This window comes from Neolamprologus brichardi, chromosome 7 (assembly GCF_056152115.1).
Source record: "Neolamprologus brichardi isolate AB-2024 chromosome 7, ASM5615211v1, whole genome shotgun sequence".
Taxonomy (NCBI): Eukaryota; Metazoa; Chordata; class Actinopteri; order Cichliformes; family Cichlidae; genus Neolamprologus; species Neolamprologus brichardi.
Window position 1 is genome coordinate 8,706,326 of NC_142110.1, and position 12,801 is coordinate 8,719,126.

At 39.4% G+C, this 12,801-nt stretch overlaps 1 pseudogene; it reads right to left on the minus strand.

Moving 5' to 3' along the window:
- Positions 1–5,155: 5,155 nt before the first annotated feature.
- LOC148101954 (uncharacterized) lies at positions 5,156–10,574 on the minus strand (annotated as a pseudogene).
- Between the last annotated feature and the right edge of the window lie 2,227 nt (positions 10,575–12,801).

Genomic DNA, 12,801 nt, shown 5'->3' on the forward strand with positions numbered 1-12,801 from the left:
AAGTTTCTAAATTAGCGGGGCCTGTGGAAGCGCAGACCTAACAGAGTGTGCCATGTGTTGTGCTGTGTGTCATGTCACATGTGTATTCATACCTCCAGTGTAAGTTGAACCTCAGTATTTGTCCAGCTCCTCCATATTTCTGATGACTAAACACTTTGGCTTGTTCTGGTGTTCCATTGAGTTTAATGAATACTTCAGTTGGTGGTCCATGTCATTTGAATTTTTCCCTGTTTCATCAACTAAATGAATTACTGTTGAACATCATGTTTGATCACAGTGAATATAAACCGCTAAGCCCACCAGCTAAATCCTGCAACCACACAGACCATACTGATGGATTACCACAGATTAAAAATGGCTTGAGCAAGAAAGATCAGAACTCAGCCTGAACCTCTTGTGAATGAGACAAACTGTATTTGACCTCCAGTGGGACAGATCACCTTAGAATTGTAGACATATTCTTGCTATATGACAGATTCCCCGACTCATCTTCAGCCTGTTTCCAGCATTTCCTTTGTCCTTTTCTGTTAGCTGCTACTTTAGCCAAGCAGCAGTATGAGTACAAATTACAACCTAAAAAAGCCAAAAAACTGTGACCTGTGAACTGTTCTCAATATTCTACCACGGTCCAAATTCTTCAGTCTATCCAACTCTTAAATCTTAATGTTGATTCAGATTCACACTACAACCTGGGTTTGCATCTTATCTGTATTTAATTTAATAACAGTACAGTACTTTGTTTTTTAGTAAGCATTGTTCTTAATGTAAATATGTAAAAATTGTGTGTGTTTCAGTTCTGTGTCTTGTGTACTGTTTGTTCGTATGTGTCTTTCTTGCTATTGTTACATCCAAATTTCCCCTTGTGGGACAATTCAAGGATTATTCTATTCTATGTCATTTGTTCTCAGCCTCTCCCAGTCAGAGCTTTTCTCCATGCCTGTCTTACTGCACATGATGTTATTAGCACAACCACTTTAAAGGTGATAATTTAGGACTTCATCAATAATACAGACAGCAATGTAGTTAAACATCTTACACTTCATTTTATTGGGAATGAACTTAACCTACATACACATTGTATTTATCACTGCTACTCATTACAATATTCATTTGTTAATATAAATAATTAAGTTTGCTCAAATGTAATTAATACTTTCATTTTTCTAAAAATACCTCAAAACACAATTGTATGGAAGTAATAAAACGCAAACAAATCAGTAAAATATGTATTTTACAAAATTGTGCTAGATAACATTCTGCAGTATTGCACAAACTCTTTCCAATGACAAGTAAAATAAACTATTTTGACCACTTTTTTCCATTTGACTGCATAAAAATGAACATTTACAACACATCTGCTATATCCTGAACATTTAACACATCTACACAGGCATTTGAAGAAGGAGCTTGAACTGTCACATGAACTGTTAATTTAGACTTCATCATTATGCAATGCATACCCTGCTGCATCTAAGCCCAAACCAGTAACCAGGCAGAAGTACAGAACAGTATCCCTGGTAAATGAAGAGGAATCAAATGGGGCTTGTGTTTGTGTGTATTTGTGTTTTAATACATGTTTGTTAAGCATCATTTTTAAGACCCAAAGGGTTACTTTGGATATTTAGAAGTCCGCTTTACCTCCAAATGATCAAAATTTAGATATCTATACATTTCCAAGAGATCATAGTCATGTTTCCATAGTCAAGCGACTAGTCTAAATTATGCGTGATGACACTGCACTATTTCACAGAACCAGACTTCTAAAGGTCCAAACTAATCCTTTAACATTATATAGAAACATATATGCACATTTACAAAAAACAACAAAAAGGAAAACAAAACAAATCAAGAACTCCAAGGATGTCATCTGACTTCCTGAGGAAGGCCAGTGGGCCGGAAAAAAAACAAACCCTGTTTTAAAAAAATAAATAAAAATGTATCCCATCCAAAGAGCACCTCTGAGCAGAAGTAGTGAATCCAACAAGCGCTCCTTTACAAACCCTTTTTTCCAAGTTACACATACAGAACATTCTGTTCTTACATCCCGTCATTGTAAGCATGAGTTCAATTTAAGGGCAATATCCCATATCCCCAAAATAAACTAAAAACACACAATCCTTTTGCACATTTTAGATAACATGGAAGGCAAACTCATGTTGTAAATATTATTTTATTGGGTGAGGAAATTGTGCAATATAATTTACTTAAGCTGGTAAAAAGATTGAGCATTAACCCTTTAAGACCTACCATAGAACCAAGTCCGCCAGAGCTTGTATTATATTTTTACATGCTGTAGTGCCATTTTTGGGAGCATTTCAAGTTGCTATACATCAATACAACCATTATAGCCCAGATTTTAATAATATGTCTGCATTAAGTGCATAGTAATTACATAAATTGCAAAAAAGTGCAATAAACTACAAAAAAAATTGAAAATCATTTGTTTTTTTAACATATATTTCTAGTTAGAGAAATTTAAGAGGCTTATCCCTCAAAACTGTAAATACAAAAAAGTTGCACAAAATAGTTTCCCACCACAGGAAATTTATTTTGAGTGTCTTCATAGTTTTATTTTTGAAATACACCAATTTTATATACTGCAGGAAAAACAAAAATAAATCTTATAATGCAAATTTGCAAAAAAGCAACATATGCATCAAAATAAACTATTTCCAGCAGAGCAATATGAGTCCTAAGCATCCCAGAAAGTCATAAAGTCAAACATAACTTTTAAAAACACAGTATAGGCTCATGAGGCCCTGATGGTAAAAAACTACATTTCCACGAAAATGACATCACTTCCGGTTTCGGGCAGGTCATGGCGGACTTCACGCTGACGTCTATTCTTACTAGGAAGTGTTACGAACAGCTGATCGGATCGGCAAAGCGTGTTTCTGGAATATTATGTTTTTGTTGCTGCAAGCGCTTTTTATGCAGTTTTTGCAAAGCTATATGTGGAAGGAAATGTTGACTGAGGACAAGCTGATGGCATAAGATGTAAGTACAACTCCTCTGGTTTCATATGAAAAAATTTTTTTTGCGCTAGCTCACGTGGTTGCAGTTCTACAGGGATTTAAAAATAGTTGCGCAAAGCAGAACAAAAGGGTTAAACTGGCTGGTGTCTTTTGGGTAAGAGGGTCTAAGAGGGGAGAGATGATATAGAAACATGACGTCGTTGGCCTCTTTAATAAGGAACTGACCTGCCTAATGTAGAACAAAACACATGTAGATTTTAAGGATTACTGTAACTTCAATGGCTTCAAATAAACCTTTGTTTTACAGATTCATTTATGTCATGTCACATTTTTTCATACTGCTTAACTTAGTACAAGTTAAGCTTTGGGGTTGTGGAAGATATCCTTCACAAAACTAAAGTGTAAAATATATCAACACACACACACACACACACACACACACACAGACACACACACACTGAGGGGGAGAGGGAGTCACCTTTATCAGTCAGCAAGTCTGGTGAACCATGTGAAGGAAAAGCTGGAATGCCTTTAAGGACTAAAAAGCACTGACATTACAGCCTCTGACAGAGAAATTCATAAATAAAACATCCTCACCTTCGTAAACACAGTTTCACAGCGAGCTGCTTTTGCAAACCTGGAACCTTTGAGAAAGGGAATACTTTTTCTTTCAACACTGCATCAAGCTTTTAAACAAATGTCCCAGGAAACATGAATTAATTCATGTTTCCTGGGACATGAATTAATCAAGATTTTCTAAACATTTCCTGAGATTTGGTTTCCCTCGGTTATGAACAATTTTGAAATTCTGCTTTTTGACTTTTTCTTCCACCCTAAATATCTGTTGTGTTAGACTTTCTGCCGTCTTTGCTTGATAGTCAAGATTTTGTAAACATTTTTTGAGATTTGTGTTCTCTGTCTTTAACTTGTTTCTCTCAGGAAACATGAATTATTCATGTTTCCTGGGAATTAATTCAGACATGAATTCATTCACTGTCTGACAGAGAGATTTGAGAGGAATCACTGAGATTGTATGAGTCGGTGGCGAGAGAAATATCTGAGCCTATGGAACTTCAAGAGAAAATTTAAGATTTCCAGCTGGAGTTGAGCACCGTTAACCTCAAGAAGAATTATTATAAAAATAATTTCCATCGCTCAAGAGATGAGCTTAAACAGATCCATTCAGTTTGTCATGAGAACAATTTAAACATTAAGGAAAGCGCTTAAAAGGGAGACAGTTTAGGACAGTGGTTCTTAACCTGGGTTCGATCGAACCCTAGCCGTTCGGTGAGTCGGTCTCAGGGGTTCGGCAGAGCCTCCACCGTGACATGCACGGCTCATTTTGTGCACCAATATCCCATATCTATGTCTTGAATTTGAAAAAAATCATATTTTATTTTTCACTAAAGAGGGGTTCAATGCGCATATGAAACTGGTGGGGTTCGGTACCTCCAACAAGGTTAAGAACCACTGGTTTAGGATGAAAGCTGGCTTGTAGATGGTGTCAAAAGCTCTTTCCAATGAGTTTGGCTGTATTGTCGATCTAAGATGAGTCGCGCCCCTGAGCATCATCATAACCAATCACTAATCAGATGTTGAGTTGAAGCTTTCAAGCTTTGAGTGCATTTGTTAAAAATATGCTCCTCATTATTACCTGTCAGGCTTCGCTAGTAGATGTGCATGAGAAGATGGATGAGAAAATTTGACGAAAAGATGGAAGAGTTTAAAAGAATGACTCAAAAGTCAGATGACATCAAAGATCTGATCGTGGCAGAGAACGAGAATTTGCGCGCAGAGGTTAAAACCATTCAGAGGATGCACCGTGACTTTCAGGAAAAGGCAGGATCTCTCCTTGAGCAGAACAGCAGCATTGCTGCTCAGTTGTCTAGGAATAATGGAATAGGACTCCGGTTCCATTTTGTGGGTTTTCTCTCTGAACTGGGGCCATGATTAAGTAGGCGTTTGACACCATGACGCCATAAACCACTAGTCGGAACCCCTTCAGGAGGCTGTTCTGAGACAGGAGAATCAAGCTCCTCAGGTTCAGGAGCAAGATTCTCCTGTGTCGGGACCACATCAGGAGATGGTTCTGAAATAGGAGAAACAAGCTCCTCAGGTTCAGGAGCAAGATTCTCCAGCTGCAGAGGTTCACCAGTGATCTTGTGAACAGCAGCTAATACTTATTCTTCCTCCTCCCTTCTCAGCTCATCCTTAAGATTTTCAGTGATCTCTCTTTTCATTTTTAGATGTTCATAAAGTTCATCTATGAGATCTTGTTTATGAACAATTTTGAAATTCTGCTTTTTGACTTTTTCTTCCAGCCAAAATATTTGTAGTGTCAGACTTCCTGTCGTCTTTGCTTGATACTCAAGATTTTGTAAACGTTTCTTGAGATTTGTGTTCTCTGTTTTCTTAATTTGTTTATCTCAACAGCAATGCTGCTGTTCTCTTTAAGGAGATATTCTTCTTTTTCTTGAAAGTCATGGTGCATCCTCTGAATTGTGCTTACCTGCTCCTGCATTTTAGCCTCCAGAGATTCCACCTGTGACTGATTTTCATCCAGTGCATGTCTCACCTGACGCTGAAGAGTACAAATTTTTCTTTTCAGCTCAACTGTGAGTTCTGTCTTGCGAACAATTTCCCTATATTGTTTTTCTATAATCTCTTCTTTTTTTAATTCTTTTATGGTGAGCTTCTCCCACTTGGTGCTCAAGTCTCTGTTCAACAGTCTCTAAAGTTTTCTCGAGTTTTGCATTCTCTTTCTTTTTTTCGTTTCTCTCACTTTCAATCTGAGACAACTCAGCAGCAATGCTGCTGTTACGCTCGAGGAGATATTCTTCTTTTTCCAGAAAGTCATAGTGCATCGTCTGAATGGTGTTAACCTGTTCCTGCATTTTAGCCTCCAGAGATTCCACCTGTGACTGTTTTTCATCCAGTGCCTGTCTCACCCTACACTGAAGAATACATATTTCTTTTTTCAGCTCAACTATCTGTTCTGTCTTGTGATCTATTTCTCTGTTCTGTTTTTCTATTATCTCTTCTTTTTTTGTTATTTTATGGTGAGCTTCTCCCACTTGGTGCTCAAGTCTCTCTCTCTCTTCCTTGAGATCTGCGTTCTCTTTCTTTTGTTCATTTCGCTCACTTTCAATTTGAGACAACTCAGCAGCAATGCTGCTGTTCTGCTCAAGCAGAGATGCTTCCTTTTCCTGAAATTCATGGCGCATCATCCGAAAGGTTCTAAGCTCTGCTTGCAAATTTTTATTCTCTGCAACAATTAGAGCTTCGATGTCATCTGACTGTTGAGTCACTTTTTCAAGCTCAACCATGCTTTCCCTAAAATGGAAATTCCTTTCATGCGCATCTGTACCATTCTGTTCACGCTCATTTTTAAAGCGATAGTAATTTTTTTTGTAATAATTCTTTTTGCGCTTTAGGGTGCTTAACTCCAACTGGAGTTCTTGTATTTTCATTTGAAGCTCCCTAGGCTCCGATATTTCTCTCTCCATCATCCCATACAGTCTTTGTGATTCCTCTCGAATCTCTCTGTCAGACTGTCAATTATTAAATGTTTCGTGTGACATTTCTTTAAACGTTTAATGCAAAGTGTCGACAAGAAAAAATGTTTGCTTAATTGTTTAAGTTTAAAAATAGTCCCTTTCTGAAAGGTTTCTGGTTTGCAAAACACAACTCGCTGTTTCTGAAAATGTTCCAAGTAAAACTGTGTTTGCGAAGGTGAAGAGGGGGTATTTAAGGACAAAGGACTTCCTAACTTTGACAACCCTGACTTCTTTAGTAAAATATTCAATCTTGTCTCACAATACAATGACCATAATATCATTGTCGGTGGTGATTTTAATTGTTATTTCGATCCATTGTTGGATAGATCCTCTGCGTCCCTGGCCCCAACCTTGAGAGCTGTTTCTGTACTCAATACTCTTACTAAATCTTTGGACTTGGTTGACATTTGGAGGCACCAGCATCCGTTAGAAAAGCAATACTCTTTCTTCTCCCCTGTCCATGGCAGTTTCAGTAGAATTGACTATTTTCTTATTGATTCCAGGCTTATTTCGAAAGTGGTTAGTTCCACTTATCACAGTATTTTAGTTTCGGACCATGCACCTCTCTCAACGGTATTTGACTTTAACCTATATACCCCCCAATACAATTGGAAATTTAACCCCTCTTTATATCTAAATGACTCTTTTACGGTTTACCTATCTACTAAAATCGCAGAATTTTTACAATTCAATGATAATGGTGCAGTTTCAGACTCGGTTTTGTGGGAGTCCTTTAAAGTCGTTATTAGAGGTCATATTATTGCTTATCAAGCTTCTCAGAAAAGGGACAAACTCAGGCTGCGTACTAATATTGAGGCAGAGCTGGCTGTGTTGGAGGAGAAGTATCGCGACACCGGGGCTGCTGACACACTTGGTACCATTCTCAAATTGAAATATGACTACAACCACATGTTGGGGGAGCAGGTCATGAATTGTATTCGTAGATTAAAACAGAAGCATTTTGAGCTTGGTGAAAAGGCTGACAAGGTGCTTTCCAGACAGCTGAAGGGCATTCAAGCTGATAGGGCGATACACAGAATTCTCTCTTCAACTGGCCAGTTGTTGTCTGATCACAAACAGATAAATGACAGATTTCGCAGTTTTTATTGTCAGTTATATACGTCTAGTACCACGGCCACAGTTACTGAAATCACTAATTTTCTTAATGCTTTAGACATCCCGACTCTTCCTGAGGCTGCACGGGGCTTACTCGATGCAGACTTTACGCTGGAGGAAATTAGAAAAGCAATCTGCTCCTTTCCTAACGGAAAGGCTTGTGGTCCGGACGGTTTTGGGATAGAGCTTTATAAGACACATATTGACGTTATCGCTCCCCTGCTACTTCGGATGGTAAATTGCGCAGTGTTAAACGGCTCATTCCCTCATTCTTTCTACGATGCCCATATATGTCTCCTCCTGAAAAAAGACAGAGACGAAACTAATGCTTCATCCTATCGTCCCCTAAGTCTTCTCAACTCAGACCAGAAAATAATTGCTAAAGTCCTAACCAACCGGTTAAATAAGCATATAGGCTCTTTAATTCATCCTGACCAATCGGGTTTTATCCCCAATAGATTCTCTTTTTCTAATACTAGATGTCTCTTAAATGCAATGTACTCAACGACACTGCCCAATTCTGCGGTGATTTCACTTGATGCCCAGCAGGCTTTTGACCAGGTGGAATGGAGTTATTTGTTTGCTACTCTTGAAAAATTTGGTTTTGGGTCGAATTTTTTGAATATGATTAAGTTGCTTTACGCTTGCCCTCGTTCCTCGGTCTTTACCAACCATGAGAGGTCGCTCCCGTTCCTCTTACACCGTGGGACAAGGCAGGGTTGTTGCCTCTCTCCAATGCTTTTTGCTTTAGCTCTTGAGCCGTTGGCCATTGCCATCAGAGCCAATTCCCATATCTCTGGTATAAATTGTGGCGCGTCAGAGTACACCATCGGTCTGTATGCGGATGATATCATATTGGCTCTTTCAGACTTAAAGATCTCCCTTCCTCCACTTCTTGAGCTGATTGACAGCTTTGGCCACCTATCAGGGTTCACCATAAATTGGAAGAAGTCTGTTCTTATGCCGCTGTCGTCTGGTCTGGGCCCTGATTTCCTGTCGAGTTTGCCCTTTAAGGTCTCCCAGGATTATTTTTCATACCTGGGTATTAACATCCCTAGGAACTCAAAACTCCTCTTCAGGCTTAATTATTTGGTTCTAACTGATGAGCTCAAGTGTATGATAGATAAATGGAAACATCTCCCACTTTCAATGATTGGCCGTATCAATATAATCAAAATGGTTGTGCTCCCTAAATTCACGTACCTATTCCAGAACGTTCCTATTTTTCTCAGGTCTTCCTTTTTCAAAGCGTTGGATGCCATTATCATGCCTTTTGTTTGGGCCTACAAGCCCCCTCGCATCTCGAGGTCTCACTTGCAAAAGCCCTCGGACGAGGGTGGTCTGGGCCTTCCAGTTTTCAGACATTATTACTGGGCCTGTAATGCCAGAGCCTGGGTCTTCTGGAATCTGCCTATAGTTGGTGAGGCTGTGGGATGCGGGTCCAGCCCTAAATGGCTCGAATTGGAGCTTAGCACTGCTATCGAGCACACTGGAGCATCCTTGCCAGCTATCTTATTCTCAAAATCGGTTATTAAAAGTACACGTGATGACTTTATTCTTTGCAACTCCATAAAAATATTGAATCAAATTAAGAGAATCTTGAACCTCCCGGTAGTGTCAGCTTTTGCCCCGATCTGCCACAATCCTAGCTTTCCGCCTAGTACGATGGATGCTGCTTTCAAACAATGGCCTGTCAAAGGATTGATTGCTATAAAGGATCTTTATATTGACAATCATTTTGCCTCTTTTGCTCAGCTTCAGACAAAGTACAATCTCCCTACAAGTCATTTTTTTCGGTATTTACAAATTAGGAATTATGTCAAGCAAGCATTCTCAAATTTAGATACCATCCCCATACAGCATGTCTTTTACAATATAATGAACGAACCTCCCACCTCAAAACACTTAATTTCTCGGTTTGTTAACCTTTTTTCTTCGGCACCCCCCTCTTGCCATATTAAAGAGGCTTGGACAAGGGACACTGGTTTGGTTATCACTGACGATTTATGGGCTGAAGTGTTAAGCCGGATAAAACTATGCTCTGTTAACGCCCGGCTTCAGTTAATTCAATTTAAGGTTGTCCATAGACTGCACTATTCCAAAACCAAATTGAACAAGATTTTTCCTAACGTTTCCCCCATATGTGATAAATGTAAACTTGTGGACGGTACTCTTGGCCATCTTTTTTGGTCCTGTTCTACGCTTACAGCCTTTTGGACTAGTATTTTTAGTTTCTATAGCACTGTTTACGATAGGCAACTGTATCCTGACTGTCTTATGGTGATCCTGGGCTGCTCCAGCGACTCCTTGGCACTTCCCTTTGCTGTTCAACAGGCCCTCATGTTTGGTATGGTGATTGCCAAACGTCTGATTCTGGGGGAGTGGAAATCTGCCTCCCCTCCCTGCTTCAAGAGGTGGCTCGAGGAGATGGTCTCCTGTTTATACCTGGAGGAAATTCGGTTCTCTACATCTGATTCCATGGAGAAGTTCAGGATGATATGGGGGCCCTTTATAGACCACATTAAGAAGGACAGTTCACGCCCTGGGTCCTGAACACGTTGTTTTGACTGCTTTCCCATGCCCATGACTGTTATTGCATAATTGTTATCGGCTCCTCCTGGCGCTCTTGTGAATTTGATTTTGTGGATTGGACTCACTGGATTGTGAGTTGTTTGACATGTATACCAGTTGCTTTTTTTTTTTCCCTCTCTCTGCTGTCTTAATAAGTGCTGGCCGTGTACCCTGTTGTGGGGTGTGTTCCTGTGTTTTGTTTTTGATTTTTTTTGATTTTTTATTTTTTTGTTGTTATTGTCATTATTGTCTGTGTTCTTCTGTCCCGCTGTTTGTGAATGTGTAAAAATTTTGAAACTTGTATAAATAAATACATTAAAAGGACAAAGGACTTGGCAAATGCTTTCGCTTTCATCCGTCTTGCGGCACAATACGAATGCCCACGGCCGTCCCTCTTAAAATAGGTTTAGGTGTTGCCGCAGTAGGCCTTAAAATACCTGCAGCTTACTGGGGCTTTTCAAAGCTTAACAGGGACTGCACAGGTGGAATCTGCTGTGATAAACAAGTTAAAAACAGAGAACACAAATCTCAAGAAACGTTTACAAAATCTTGAGTATCAAGCAAAGACAACAGGAAGTCTGACACTACAAATATTTTGGCTGGAAGAAGAAGTCAAAAAGCAGAATTTCAAACTTGTTCATAAACAAGATCTCATAGATGAACTTTATGAACATCTAAAAATGAAAAGAGAGATCACTGAAAATCTTAAGGATGAGCTGAGAAGGGAGGAGGAAGAAAAAGTATTAGCTGATGTTCACAAGATCACTGGTGAACCTCTGCAGCTGGAGAATCTTGCTCCTGAACCTGAGGAGCTCGTTTCTCCTGTTTCAGAACCATCTCCTGATGTGGTTCTGACTAGTGGTTAAAAGCCACATGGTGCAAAACGCCTACTTAATATATGTTTAGGTCTTGCCACAGCGGGCCTTGTTATTTCTGCAGCTTAATGGGCCTTCTCAATGATTTTCAACTGAAGTGAATTTCCCAGTTGTTTTCTGTGGAACTGAGCTTATGATCTACTTGAGGCCTACTAAAATTTTGGACTTGAACCAGTTATCCTTTACAAAACGGTAATATTGTTTTCCAACCATGGCCCACCAACCATACCAGTTTGTGATAACTATACTGTGATCTCCTTTACGTTAAATTATGCCCCCCCCCCCCCCCCGGACTGAGTGTATCTCGTTTAGTTTCTGTTCTTTGATTTAGTAGTATTTTTTGTTCTGTTTCTTGCCTCCCATGTGTCAATGTTGTTTGCGTAGTCTGTCGTGTCTCTCATGCCGGTGCAGCATCAGGGAGTACGTCCACGTCGCTCCAGAGGCAGTCAAGCATGTCCATGTTGTCCACGTCACCACCACCACTGCCCACATCATCCACGTCGTCCACATCTCTGTCAGGGCGGGCAAGTGAGCACCTCCACATCGCCTCGACCTAACCACTCTTTGACTGCCTCCTTCCTAGCTGGATTATGGTCAGAGAATGACGAGGCCACCGCTTCATGATTTCAGCCTCATATGAACAATTTGGCTATGATGATGTAAATAATGTGTCTCCTGAAGGTTTTCATAGTTCTGTTTTCAGTCTAGAGAAAAGTCTAAATAAGTCTGGGGTGGCTGAGACAGCCAGCCCAGTTTGTTTTCTGCCGTTTCTGTTCTTGTGGAGTTCACTGCGTGCTCTAGGGACAACAAAAACAAAAAACAAGAGAACATTTTGAATTTACTTCATTAAACAGTGGTTGCACACAGACGTTTTTATTTGGCAGCAAATTAAACTTATGTTAAATTAACACAAGGTATTCATATTAAAGTAAACGGCTGTGAAATTGGACGGTCTAGCCTTCAGATTTGTGTCACCACTGTCTGCTCCTTGCTATCTAAAATATAGTAGGACACTAGTGTAAATTCTCGACCATGCCACACTTCTGTTTAATCAGTTTTCTGTTTGACGTTTATTCAGCTGTGTGAAAGCCAAGGAGGAACCCACCCGTTGGATTAATAAAGTTTTATTTTTATCTAATCTAATAACTAATAATAAATAATTATTATTTTATTCAATTAATTTATTATTTATTAAATTATTAAAATAATCTCAGCCAAACCGATTTACTCCGGAACAAATAAAACACTGAAAAAAATAATTTTTTAGATGATCTAAGTGACGTATATATTACGTTTAACCAGTGTTGGTAAGTTACTTTAAATGAGTAACTTAGTTTTATTACTTCTATCAAAAGTAACTCAGTTACTTCAAGTTACTCGTTACTTTCAACGCAACTAGTTACTAGGGAAAGTAACTTTGGTTGTACTCAGAATTCTCTTGTTAATGTGTTGCTTCCGTAACTGGATACCCAGCAAGATTGTCAGTCTTCTAGCGTTCTTACTTGCCACAAGTGCACTGTGCCACCTACAAATAAAAAGGAAAAAATAATGTGCATATTTCTACAAGAGAAATCCCACAACTGGACCACAGTCGACTGCTGCCGTGATTCTAGCCTACGTCACAACGTCATGTGCGCTTTTTACATTTTAAAAGCGCCCCCCTCTTCCTGTTAATGCCCTACCTGGCCCCCTGGCAAAACTTTGCTA